The sequence below is a fragment of the Eleutherodactylus coqui genome, chromosome 5 (genome assembly GCF_035609145.1).
Source record: "Eleutherodactylus coqui strain aEleCoq1 chromosome 5, aEleCoq1.hap1, whole genome shotgun sequence".
Classification (NCBI taxonomy): Eukaryota; Metazoa; Chordata; class Amphibia; order Anura; family Eleutherodactylidae; genus Eleutherodactylus; species Eleutherodactylus coqui.
In genome coordinates, this window is record NC_089841.1 from 232,033,587 (window position 1) to 232,047,239 (window position 13,653).

A 13,653-nucleotide genomic window follows, 5' to 3' on the forward strand; every position below is an offset into this window, starting at 1 on the left:
TGCAGGGAACTGGCCAACCAGCGTCCACATTTATTGCCATATTCATAGATCCCTCCCGTGTCTTGTCTCTATAACAAAGAGAGTTTTGATCTACAATGGAGAGTATTTTTTGGTGAGCGTCTGAGATCTTTGATCAAAGACTATCCGAAGGATTTTTTTTAGATGAGTCAAGTGTATCTAGCTTTACAAGTAATAGTCTCAAATCCGAGGCACGTTCCTTTTTCAATCTAGCTCCATAGGTGATGAAAATACCCGAAATTATACATTTTAAGGCTTCCCACTGGAAAGGTGCATGGATAGTGTCCGTCGTGCGATCAGTGTAGAAATTTTTGATTGCTTGTCTCACCGTGTTTAAAAACAGTAATTTGTTTAGGAGATTGTCATTTAAGCGCCAAGTATGGCACCCTTTTTTCCTGAGGGCCCTGTAGGGCCACATAGACCGGAGCATGGTCAGACCACAGGAAAATATCAATTGAACTAGAGGGTAACAAGTCCAGAAGTTCATGGGAGATAAATAGGTAGTCTATACGATTATAGCTGTTGTGGGCGAGGGAGTGGTAAGTGTAGTCTTTAGTACTTGGATGTAAGAATCACCACATGTCGACTAGCCTCAGGTAGGCGAATACTTTTTTAAGCTTGCATGTAAGAGAGATTGAGACCCCAGACCTGCCTGCTGAAGAATCCATCACAGGGTCAAAACATAGGTTAAAATCACCTCCAAATATTATACGCGAACCTTCTGCAAATCTTGAAAGCGCCCTAATAGTCCTTAGTCCAAAGGAAACCTGGGCGTGGTTTGGGAAGTAAGCATTGGCTATGGTTACGAACTTTGAACCTATTGATATTTTAAGGAAAATATAGTGTCCCCCAGAATCGACCTCTGAGGAGAAGATCCGATGAGGGAGTTGTTTGTGAATGGCAATTGAGACCCAACAGATTTTTTTTGTCAGGATGTGGACTGTGGTGCCAGGTAGTATAAAATTTAGATTTGCATTTCAGGATACTAGTAGCAAAAAAGTGGGTCTCTTGTAGGAGGGCAAACATCGCCTTATTTTTACAGAGGTGGTTTAGTATCTGGCCTCTCTTAGCTGGCTTGTTTAGGCCCTTGGTATTATAGAAGCAAAACTATCTATAGTAACCATCTAGTCCGCCAAGTCCATCTCGCTGAGAGCACCGAGGAAAGGGATAGGGGGGCAACATGGGGGGAAAGGTAGAGCAGGGGCAACATGGGTGGAATATAAACATCCGGAGCTAAATCAGGAATTTGTAGGTCTACCACTGGTCTAGGACCAGACTCTCTCTGTTGTCCAATCTATTTGGGGTAGTGGAGGGAATTAGCGTAAGAGCACTCCAGGCGGCTCCCGCGAAAGTTAATGGAGCCCTAATTAGTTATGAATATTTATATTAAATCAGGCAACGGTTTTAAGAAATGAGGTGTATTAAACAAATGGAAGAAAGACAATAGGTAATTAGAGAAGTACACAGGGTAATTACTCCACTTCCCAACCCATAATAGAAAATGCAGTAACAGATTATAACATCCTGACTCTAACATTTAGATATATTTAAGTCGACCAACTTGAGGCACTGAAATTGTTATATATGGTCGAGAAGAGGCACTCTGAAACTGAACATCCCTGGGATTTTTACCATCAGGTGGTAAGCAGGAGTGTAAACTGCCGGTCCCTCCAGGAGATGGTATTGTTTTGAGTGCTGAATTTACGTTATAACTTATAAAATTGGTTAGGCCACGGTCACACAGGGCGGATTCCCGACGGAAATGTCGCGGTTTGGCTGCAGCACATGGCTGGCTAATCCCGGGATTAGCGTCCGCATGCGGATTTGCCGCGACAAAATTCTGCACGGAATTTCCGCGGCAAATCCGCCCTGTGTGAACCCAGCCTTATAGTGCTGTATTTATGTTATGAGCGAGTATACTCGCTAAGGCAAATTACTCGAGCGAGTAGTGCCTTAGCCGAGTATCTCCCCACTCGCGTCTAAAGATTCGGGGGCCGGCGGGTCGGGGAGCGGCGGGGGAGAGCGGGGAGGAATGGAGGGGAGATCTCTCTCTCCCTCTCTCCCCCCCCCCCCGCTCCCCCCTGCTCCCCGCCACAACTCACCTGTCACCCGCGCCGGCCCCCGAATCTTTAGAGATGAGCGGGGAGATACTCGGCTAAGGCACTACTCGCTCGAGTAATGTGCCTTAGCGAGTATACTCGCTCATCTCTAGTAATGAGCTTGGTTTTAGTGCTGTCATGAACTTGATACTGATACCTTATATATGTTACAACCTTAGTTTTGGTGCTGTATTTATGTTATGAGCTTGGTTCTGGTGTCGTATTTATGTGCTATGCATGGTTCTGGTGCAGTATTTATGTTACGGAGGATGGAGGTAAAGTGCTGTGCTGTTTGCTTGTACTTCAGTCTATAATTTGTCAGCCAAGCCCTGATAGTTTTCCATGAGAAACAAATAAACATCCTTGACAAAGTTATGACTGACAGAAGAAAGACATGACATATTCAGCTGTTCTAGATTTGTATGTGTTTCTTTTCCTTTAATTACAAAGCACAGTATTTTCTTTCTATTCAAGTACAAAACAGTAATTTCTTTATAATTAGTTAGTAAATTGAGTGTACCGCCCAAAGAAGTACACATAAAATTACTTTCACAAGGAAGACTGATCACTATGAAGTTCTACTTAGCAAATGTTGCTGCCTTATTTGAACTTTCCTATTATTCTGCATTTGCAAAAAAAATAGCCTGTTCATTGTCCAAATTGCATAATAGGCTAGAGCCAGCTAGTTATCCTCTCTAGGTGGCACCTTGTTATCAATGTAGTATTCGGTTGTGCTGGAATAATAGACATTGATATAGCTCCTAATTATCCTTGTTCTCTACTGTAGATGGACATCGACTCTATTTTTCCTTATATCCCTTTGCTACACTTTTTTCCTGTTCAGTAGATCTGCATGTAACAGTCAGCACAGGCGGATTTACCTCCCAATGTGTTGCTCTTTTTAAAGTAAAATATATGCTTAATATATCAGGCTGTGAATGTTTATTATAATTGTGTACTGTCTCTTTAAGAAGAATGAATAAGAATTAGAGATGAGCGAGTACGCTCGGATAAGTCAGTTATTCGAACGAGCCTCGCTCTTCTCGAGTAACTGCATTCTTGTCCGAGCGTGCTCGGGGGAGCGGTGGGAGGAGGCCGGGGTTCAGCGGGGAGTAGCAAGGGAGAGAGTGAGAGAGATCTCTCCCCCCCTTCCCGCTACACCCCACGCCTCCTGCTCACCCTCATCGCCCCCAAGCATGCTTGGACAAGAATGCAGTTACTTAAAAAAAGCGAGGCTTGCTCGAGTAACTGACTTATCCGAGCGTGCTCGCTCATCTCTACTAAGAATATTTAATGCCACATGGAGGTGTATAGCAGAGATAATTGTGCGTGTGTGAGAAGTTGCCTTTAAAAACGGACCCACCCATACAGTAGGGATCTGTGCTCCCAGTTAAAGAGGGAACACATGTTGTGTTTAACTTTTTTTTCCACCTGGATAGATATATCACGACTATAGTGATGACCTAGTGATCTGTGCTCGTATCACATGTAAGGATGTGTAGTATTAGGTGATGGGATGGGTCATATGGTGGTGGTCACGTGGGGAGTCATGACAGCGCTCCTGAGGCTGAGTATTTTGGGGTTGTTGGTGCCTTTCCGAGAAAGAGAGTAGACTAGGTTACTAATAGGAAGTCTGTCTCCACTCCTCCGGTAGGCCCTGGAGACCTCAGCTTACAGTTGTCTCTGTAATGAGGAGCTACCCTTCACCAGAGCACTTAGCCAGTGATCTGATAATTGTTTTGTCCTGAGGCGGGTGTCTTGAGCCTCAATGTACCACCATTACTACCCTTTATCATGGGAGTGGCCACTACGCCCAGCCAGCCAAGTGAGTAACCGCAGCATCCAGACCCACGCTAGCGGATACTGTTACACTATTGAAACCTACATTTTGTGGAAAGAGACTGCTAATAATAGAAGCCCAATTTAACTTCCAATCTATCTCTTGGCTTGGGAGGTATTGTTGTCCATGGAGGACTGTTTATTAAACTGCTAGTTATCTCCGCAAGGGGCTGTGTTTATTAACAGCAACATTTTATTTAAGTGCTTCACCCCTACTCAGTAGACAATATTGAGACATCAGATCTGAGTTGCTTCGGACCCGTTGTATGGGCAATAAGAACAATACTATAACTCGATTTCTGTTCTTTAATAAAAGATAAGTTGGAACATTACTGGAGTTATGGCACATGTTTCCAACTCGTTGGGCTGTAAGCCAATGGTAGCACTCCTACTGGTCTGTGACCACCAATATGTTCATGGATATGGATTTCATCTGAGGCAGGAAACTTCCCCAGCTGGGGAGAATTTGGCTGATCCGTGGCCTCCTGAGATAAACCCCCCACCTCCTGTGTTGTAAGAACCCCATCTTCCCCGGAGGACCCCCTCCCTTAGACTATGATGCAGCCAGCACTGTGGTCTCATCTCTTACGAGTGCCGACCTGTCTACTTTTGAGCAGCCTGAGTTCATCCAGTGATATTTCCTGTAACGGTGCCTGCTAAAAACTGTGCTGTGCCAAATCAAATATTGCCGCATGCCATACGCTGCCAGTATTACCTGTATTGTCACATACAAGTTAAAGGGCTGTTTGTTTTTGCTGCTTAGTTCTTCAATAAAGTTCCTCCCTGAAGCTTTACCGTGTGGGCCTATAAAATTGCTTTGCCGCCGTATGCCTGATATGCCACTATTGCACCTATGACCTAGTCGACTTAAGAAAAGCAGGTGTCAGTGATCCTGTTATATCTCCCCTTGGCCTGCCGGTGAGCGTGAGATTGACTTATGTAATTATATAATAATTGTATATATTAATACATTATTAAATTGTGTTATATGATTGTAATGCATGTTTAGTACATGTAATGGTGACTTGAACTTAAAACAATGCTAAAGCAGCTCTCGAAAATGTAAATTCATAAAAAGGAGCACTTTGGACATTCAAAGTATTAGGACTGATATGGTCACTAACCAACTGTCTAACAATATATTGGGTAAAGTTTTTAGTGCTTGGTAATTATCAACAAAATTGAAGACATTACCACTAGAGATGAGCGAGCGTACTCGGAAAAGCACTACTCGCTCGAGTAATTTGCTTTATCCGAGTATCGCTGTGCTCGTCCCTGAAGATTCGGGTGCCGGCACGGAGCGGGGAGCTGCAGGGGAGAGCGGGGAGGAACGGAGGGGAGATCTTTCTCTCCCTCTCTCCCGCCCGCTCTCCCCTGCTCCCCGCTGCGACTCACCTGTCAGCCGCAGCGGCACCCGAATCTTCAGGGACGAGCACAGCGATACTCGGATAAAGCACATTACTCAAGCGAGTAGTGCTTTTCCGAGTACGCTCGCTCATCTCTAATTACCACTCACAGTAGACAGTGCAGTAGATGCCAATGGGTAATGATCGCAACCAGCAACATCTGTCTAGAATTGTCCAAGTAAACAGACAAGGGACTCTGACAGCAATCACATCCACATTCCCTGCAGGAGACCCCACACACTAACCCCCCACATGTCAGTGCAGCGTTCTTTATCTCCCATGAGACATGTCAGATGAAGATCCACCAGAGTACCTCTGTTAACACTATGACACCAGATGCAACTGGGCTTGTGAGGTTGCTAACTGGACCCAAGAAGACTGGCAACATATGGCATGGTCCCACGACTCACCAATTGTACACATTGTTTTGAGTTGATAGAAGGGTTTATGTGTGCCACAGACCTCATGAAGCCATGGACCCCAGTTGTCAACAAGGCACATTACAGGCTGTTGGTGGTTCTATACTACTGTGAGGTGGGTTCTCATGCCATGAGTTGGGTCCAGTGGAATGTATAAACATATCATTGACCAGTGCCTGCTACATTTCACTGATTGGTGGCCATTTGCAGTCTTTCATGGACTTTATGTACCTCCACAATGATGGGACATTCCAGCAGGGTAATGTACCTTGCCATCAGGACTCCCCGCTGAGGCAGAGGACCGCGATGCAATCCCATTGCCTTCAATGGGGCCGATGCTGCCGCCCCATTGTAAGCAATGGCATAAAGACAACCGCTGATTGGTTACAGCACTCAGCCAATCAGAGACATCGCTTTCTGGAGGCGGGGATTTTTCAATCCCGGCCACCAGAATACAGAAGAAGACTGCTGGGGACTGGGGAGAAGAGCCAGACAACGCTTCTAGGTAAGTTAAATTTTTGGGTTTTTTAACAGCTAGGGATGATTTTCGGGATAGAGCTTTTATTTCCAGCCACCCCCTGAAAATCATCGCTGCAGGGGTTGCCTTCATCCTATTGCTTTAACGGGTTGGCAGCAGTGCCGGCCCCATTAAAAGCAATAAGAAAGCATCGTGGTCCTCTGTGACAGCTGTGGCAGGGTATTCTTTCATCGCCGCTGCAGACCCTTCATCACTGAACACTGACAGTGCTGTCACAGTGTTCAGTGATGAGGGGACTCCCCGCAGGGATTAACGGAACCCTTCGGGAGTCCCCTCATCCCCTGTCACCTCTGTAACAGCAGACAATATCTTTACACGTAGCACCGACCTTACCAGAGCGCATTATAGGCACGCATGTCCTATCTTTTTCAGGTGCGAGTATTTTGCGCCCCTGAAAAACAGACATGTGAACACTTCATAGGAAACCAATAGTTCTATTAGACGCAATTTTTTTGCGCACATAGGCGTACAAAAAAAAAACGCTTGTCTGACCGCGGCCTCAGGTTGCAAAATGAGCATAAAGCATCTAACACAGTAAACATACCTCCAAATACACAACAATTTGTCACCACTTACCGAGGTCTGGATCAATAGGAACCCAACAGTGTTTTCAAGGAGCCAAAGTGCCACCACAATCTAAGGGCTTAAACAGATAAGCGTGATATTGCCCCGTTATGTGGCTGTGAAAAATTACGACCGCTTAACGGGATGAAACTTAACCATTGATTGCAATGGTTTTGTTTTCACTATCAGGATTGTTGGACGTTAATTCAACAGACGAGAAAAGATAGATCATGCCCTAAGTTTCTCGCACATAGTTAATACTATGTGCACGAAAGTTAGGACCTAACTTCCCTCTTTTCTTTGCAACTCGTACGCACTAGCGCAGGGTTTAAATTGTCCAAAAAAAATCACAAAAACCCCGGTTCATGCGAGCATTACTGCCTGCACCCATGTGTTTTTGCCCAAAGAAAGACTTACACACGTCCATATTTCTGTCAAATTCCATATCTGATTGATAGATGAAAAATAGTGCAATGCTCCATCAGGTGCTCTATGTACGGAAGTAGGGAACTATATCTCTACTTGTATAGTACTTGATGTCAGCTCTACGACAGAACATGGCTCACAGCTCTGTACTTGAGAGATTTATGGCCTCCGTGAACCATAAATGTGTATGAATGGGTCCGAAAACCTATGGATTTGTTAAAATACAGAAGGATCAAACTTTGATTCCTTAGTTTGGATGAAAAAACATGTATTAACTTATCTTTTGAGGTTTTCAGAAACCAAGCCTAGGTGTTAAAGATGACTTAGTCGTATCCAAGCTCATGCCTGGTCACTGTCATAAACCATGATCCAGTTCATCCAGGGCTACAAAGAAAAAACAAACTCTTGACCATTTTGGATAACTTAGTAAAAGTTTTCTTCTTACCTTTTGCATTGAATTACATTATTTTTATAACTCGCCTCCTCTTGATGACAACTTTAAAAAAAAAAATAAGCGAATGTTGTTTTTTAAAATAAAAAAGTAATTGATAGCAATGAAGCGTGATCCGATCTGTATTGTGTAGGTGTCATCTTATTGATTGCTGAACTCAGAACTTAATAAGAAACATTTCTACCAACCATTCTGATGTAACTGGAGAAGGGAGAAATAGCACCTGCAACAGAGTGTTTTACCCTGGCCAAATTGAAAAGCCTGGTTGAAATTACAGAAGGCGTAATGAAGAGCACTACAGCCTTAAAAACGTTAGAGAGGAGTCTGATAACGAGCAGTAATTCTACTACTGTGTGTCAGGAAGGGAAATAAAATAGTTAATATAATCACGATAAAAAAGTATTTAATTTTTACACATATTATCAATCACAAGTAGAGATAAGCGAGTATACTCGCTAAGGCTAACTACTCGAGCGAGTAGTGCCTTAGTCGAGTATCTGCCCGCTCGTCTCTAAAGATTCGGCTGCCGGCGGTGGGCGGGGAGAGGCGGGAGAGAGCGGGGAGGAACTGAGGGGAGATCCCTCTCCCCCCCCCCCCCCCCCCCCCCCGCTCCCTCCTGCTCACTCCCGCAACTCACCTGTCACCCGCGCCGGCAGCCGAATCTTTAGAGACGAGTGGGCAGGTACTCGACTAAGGCACTACTCGCTCGAGTAGTTAGCCTTAGCGAGTATGCTCGCTCATCTCTAATCACAAGGCATCTGGGGCTCAGTTGAATCCCATCCATTAAATGTTACAAATCAGTAACAGTCCCAATTGTTTTTGTTTGTAATAAAAGAAACAAGATTGAGAAAATTGCGCATTGAGATTATATGAGATTGCAGAAAATGGGTCAAATAATGATTAAAGAACCATTTTAGGGGACTGAGATACCCCCCAAAATGTATCTCCTTAATATTACCATATATAGGGAGGATGGACAAAAATATGGAAACACAGTTCGAACTACATGCCTTAAATTACATGGGGTTATAAATTATTTCAATAAGACATGTAGAGACAGATTTTTAGGTGGAGGTAATATGACACAGGGAAAATCTGCTCGAGTAACAAGGTTCCATTGGTCAGAGGTTTGAGCCACTCATTTGCTGTTACCAGCTGGTTACCAAAACCACACAGAGCAGGGCAAGAGGTGAAGTAAACACAAATTTGGCAGGAGAGTTCTCAGCCAAGCGGTGGTCAAAATGGCAGCTCAGGGCTAATGATTAAAATCCTATGCATTTCGTACGGTGTTTCCATATTTTTGTCCACCCCCTGTGTATCCTAAAAACAACAGAAGACATTAAAAAATGTTCATCACAGCAATGAAAAATTATCAAAACATGCTTAAAGGAAATGTACCACTTATATTCTTTTACTAATTAGAACCAAATAATGACATATATTCCATTTTTTCTAATCTGTTTTTATTTTCTGATGATATAGTTTATTTTTTGATTGTCTATACATGACTATGGGGGCGGCCATCTTTCCTGAATAGCATTAAACAGCATTAAATTGACTTCTATGGGAGACTGTTCCAGACATGTTCTGTGACTTGTGCACAGGTCATTGTGCAGGGAGGGGGAGGAGGGGAGCTGTGAGCATCACCTATTGTGAATGGTAAATCATACATTATCTATACATAGGTGTCACCTTTCATTATAATCCTATTGAAATGATTGCTGAAGTGTCAAAGTATTATTATACTTAAATGTCAGTGTGAAAATGCAGAATTTTAGGATTTTTAAAATATAGAACGCATCATCAAAAATTAAGTTAAAACACAAAAAAATCTTTAAAAATATGTATGACATAAGAACTTGATCTATACAATAGGTCATCTTCTGATGACACATTCAACTATATAAAAGAAGCTACTTGTGTTCTCAGAACAATGGACTGACCGCCCCTGAATCCCAACCAGAATGTTTGGTACTGAGGATTGCTTGGATTGTGAGAAGCAGTAAATGCGCTTAACTGCTAGAAGTCCTTTTACATCGGCTGAATTTTCTTCTACGCGGGCGAAAAATTGGCTTATGAGATGAATGTACCTGAGTGTGATCATTCGTCCCCGTAAGCTAGTTGTACATCTCCCTGTTCACATGGGAGATGTACAGCATTCGCTCCTTTGTCGGCCAATCAGTGGTGCTTTCACTCAGGTAAAAGGGCTTTAAGACTGAGCATGCCTATGTCTGAATGTAAGCCTTCAAAAAAGGAAAAAAGAAATTTGGAAAAACAGCAAAATCAGAAAATCAGCCTAACTATATACACAGGTTAAAGTCAGATACAAACTTTATGTCTACCACAGCTGTATGTAGTCCAGTGTTTGTCTGCTGAAGAGGCATGTTACCTTAAAACATGTTATGCATGCTGGCGTTTCAATGAACTGATCTGGAAGGTTCATAGAACTCTGTGAATTGTACTTGTTCTAAGAAGGGTGTACCAAGTCCCAATTTTTTTCTACTTTCAGAATTACTCTTGACATTCTCCCTTGACCCCTTTCATCAACGGGTTGTCTAAAGGCTCTTTTACATGCAACTATTATTGCTCAAAATTCATCCAAACGGCCGAAAATGAGTGATAATTGTTACATGTAAACACGGGCATTGTGCACTTTTCATTTAAACAATGGATTTTGGTTCACTTAAAATCCATCATCCGGGCGCTGAAAGACTGAGCAAATATATTCCATTTGAATGTATTTTGCTCATCTTTCAAAAGACTGCAGGATGTTCTCCTCACGGCATGTTTATACTAGCCAGGAGGAGAACAGTGGAATGTTTCGGCATCTGTTCGCACAGCTGGGCTTGTATTTAAACGCATGCTGGGCTCTGCAAACAACTCCTAGATGTCCTTTTGTATGCAAATGAAGATGATAATAATAAGTCAGTTTTAGAGAGGTTTAGTTTTAGGTAGAGAGATGACATAGTGTTTGAGACAGCGGACAGACAGTCGGTGATGTTTTCGAGGAAAGGTGTCGTCAGCATAGAGGGGGTATTGGAGGCCAAATCTCCTGATGGTTTGTCCAATAGGGATGTGTAGATAGAGGAAAGTAGGGGGCCGAGAACCGAGCCCTGGGGGACCCCAACAGCAAGGGGAAGAGCCAGCAAAGGAGATGCTGAAAGAGCGGTCAGACAGGTAGGAAGAGAACCAGGAGAGAGCAGTGTCCTTTAGGCTGATGGAGTAAAGCATACTGAGGAGTTTGTGGTCAACAGTGTAAAATGCTGCAGAGAGGTCGAGGAGGATCAGTTTGGAGTAATTGCCCCTCGATTTGGCTGTCAGTAGGTCATTAGATACCCTCGTAAGGGCAGTATCTGTCGAGTGTTGGGGTCGGAAGCCAGACTGTAGGGGGTCGAGGAGAGAGTTCTCTGATAGATAGCTTACAAGGTGGGAGTAAACTAGGCGTTATAGTAGTTTGGAGATGAAGGGGAGATTTGAGATGCGTCAGTAGTTGGCAGCATCAGTCGCGTCTAGAGTCGGTTTCTTTAGCAGCGGGGATATGATGGCCTGTTTGAAAGAAGAGGGAAAGATGCCAGAGGTCAGAGAGAGGTTGAATATAGTGGTGAGATGGGAGATAACCACTGGGGAGGGGGATCGGTGGAGGTGTGAGGGGATATGGTCGCTAGCGCAGGTGGTGGGGTGAGCAGAGAAGAGCAATTTCGAGACTTCTTCCTCTGTCGTTGGTCTGAGTACAGACAGTGAGCAGGTGCCAGATGCAGTGCTGACAAGACTAGGGTCAGGGCTAGTCTGGGATTGGGAAGTTATTTCCTGACGGATGTCATCAATTTTCTTTTTGAAGTAGGCAGCCAACTCTACAGCACTGAGATCCATCACAGGGAGCTGCGGTTTAGGGCTGAGAAGGGAGTGAAAAGTTTCAAAGAGTCATTTAGGGTTGTGCAATAGTTAGGAGACGAGAGAGGTGAAGTAGACTTGTTTGGCATAGTGGAGGGCAAGGTTGTAGGTTCTGAGCAGGAATTTGTAGTGGAAAAAGTCAGCGGATGTTTGCGACTTCCTCCACAGCTGTTCAGCACTTCTAGAGCACCGTCGGATGAAGCGCGTTTGAGGCGTGAGCCAGGGTTGCCGTGTTCTACATCGGATGGCTTGGGTCATGGGGGGTGCTGATTCATCCAGGGCATGTTTGAGGGCAGTGTTGTAGTGAGCGGCAGCCAGGTTGGGGCAGGCGAGGAGAGATATAGGGGACAGAGAGGACTGTAGGGATTCAGCAAAGTCCTGGGTGTAAATGGCCTTAAGGTTCCTGTAGGTACGGTAGATAGGTCTGAAGAGATGTTAAGGAGCGTGACAGAGAAAAAGAGGAGGTTATGATCCGAGAGCATGGAGTTAGTGAAGTTGGAAGCAGAGCATGGACGGAGGAAGACCAGATCAAGAGTGTTTCCATCCCTGTGAGTGGGAGAGGCTGTGAGTTGAGAGAGACCAAGTCAGGAGGTGAGCGAAAGAAGCTGAGAGGCAGATGGGGAGATAGGATCATTAGTGGGGATGTTAAAATCGCCTAAGATGAGGGTTGGGATTTCGCAGGATAGGAAGTTGGGGAGCCAGGCAGCAAAGTGGTCCAAAAATAGGCGAGGAGCACCTGGGGGGTGGTAGATAACTGCTACTCGCATGGACAGTGGGCAGAAAAGCCGTAGCCCATGTACCTAAAATGATGGAAAAGTGAGTTAGGGTACAGGGGGATCACCTGGCAGGTGCATTTCGGGGAGAGAAGAGCACCTACTCCTCCACCACGCCTGTCATCTGGTCTCGGGGTATGGGACAACTGCAGGCCATTGTAAGACAGTGCAGCAGGGGAGGCCTTGTCAGACTGCTGTATCCACGTTTCTGTCAAAGAAATATAAAAGTCACGTTTCTGTGAGAGCGAACAGATTTAAAGATTTAGCAGTAAAAAAGTCGTGGATGGTGGGAAGTTTATTACATGCTGACTGGCAGTTCCAGAGAGCACATTTAAAGGAGTCAGGGGAGGGTATACATGAGCTAGCAGTTGGGCTTGGGGATTTTATAAGTGAGTCAGGTAGGGGGTGATAGCTTGGAGCAGTGGAGGGTGGGCCAGGTTTGGAAGAGATATCCCCAGCTGCTAGTAGCAGCAAGATAGCAAGGGTGAGCAGATGGTTAGGAGATTTATGAGGGTGACTATTATGTTTGTTAGTGGCTTTAGGGGGTTTGAGACTAAGCAAGAAGGTAAAAAGTGCATGTGAGCTGTGCATAGGTGAGGACAGGAGAGAGGGGCTAATGTGAATAGAGTGCCCCAGAGGTTGGCACTTGAAAGAAGTTCTGAAACTGAGAGCAAGGATGAGAACAGAGGTGACAGCATTAGCGATAGCTTTGAAGTGTAAAGCATTTAGGCAGAGTTTATAGCCAACCTGTCTCCTACCCTGTCGAACTGCCATGGTCAAATTGCATCACACTTCATCCAGTCCACACTTAATACAGCACATAATTTGCATGGCAGCCACCAGCATGGCATACATGCTTACACTGATATTATAGTGAAAGTTAAATGTACAATCAGGTTCCAATTGACTAGACAGCTGACTTTAGCATTGCAAACCTAGTGACTAAAAGGAGGACGGGGGGGGGGGGGGGGGGGGGCTAAAATTTATTGCTCTCCTTAGATAAGGCAAGCATTTCAACAAGGATGGGTGAAAGATGCCATTTGGGGGAGGTGGATGGCAGAAATGACTAAAAGTAGAGTTTCATTCAGCAAGTAAAACGTACCAATGCAAACAGATAAAATACAAAACACAATTCACAGCGCAAGCAGCACATATGATTTAGGCAAAGGGCAATAGCAGAGCAGGTTCAGCTTGGATTGGGGTGGTGCAGAAATTAGCATACCTGTTGA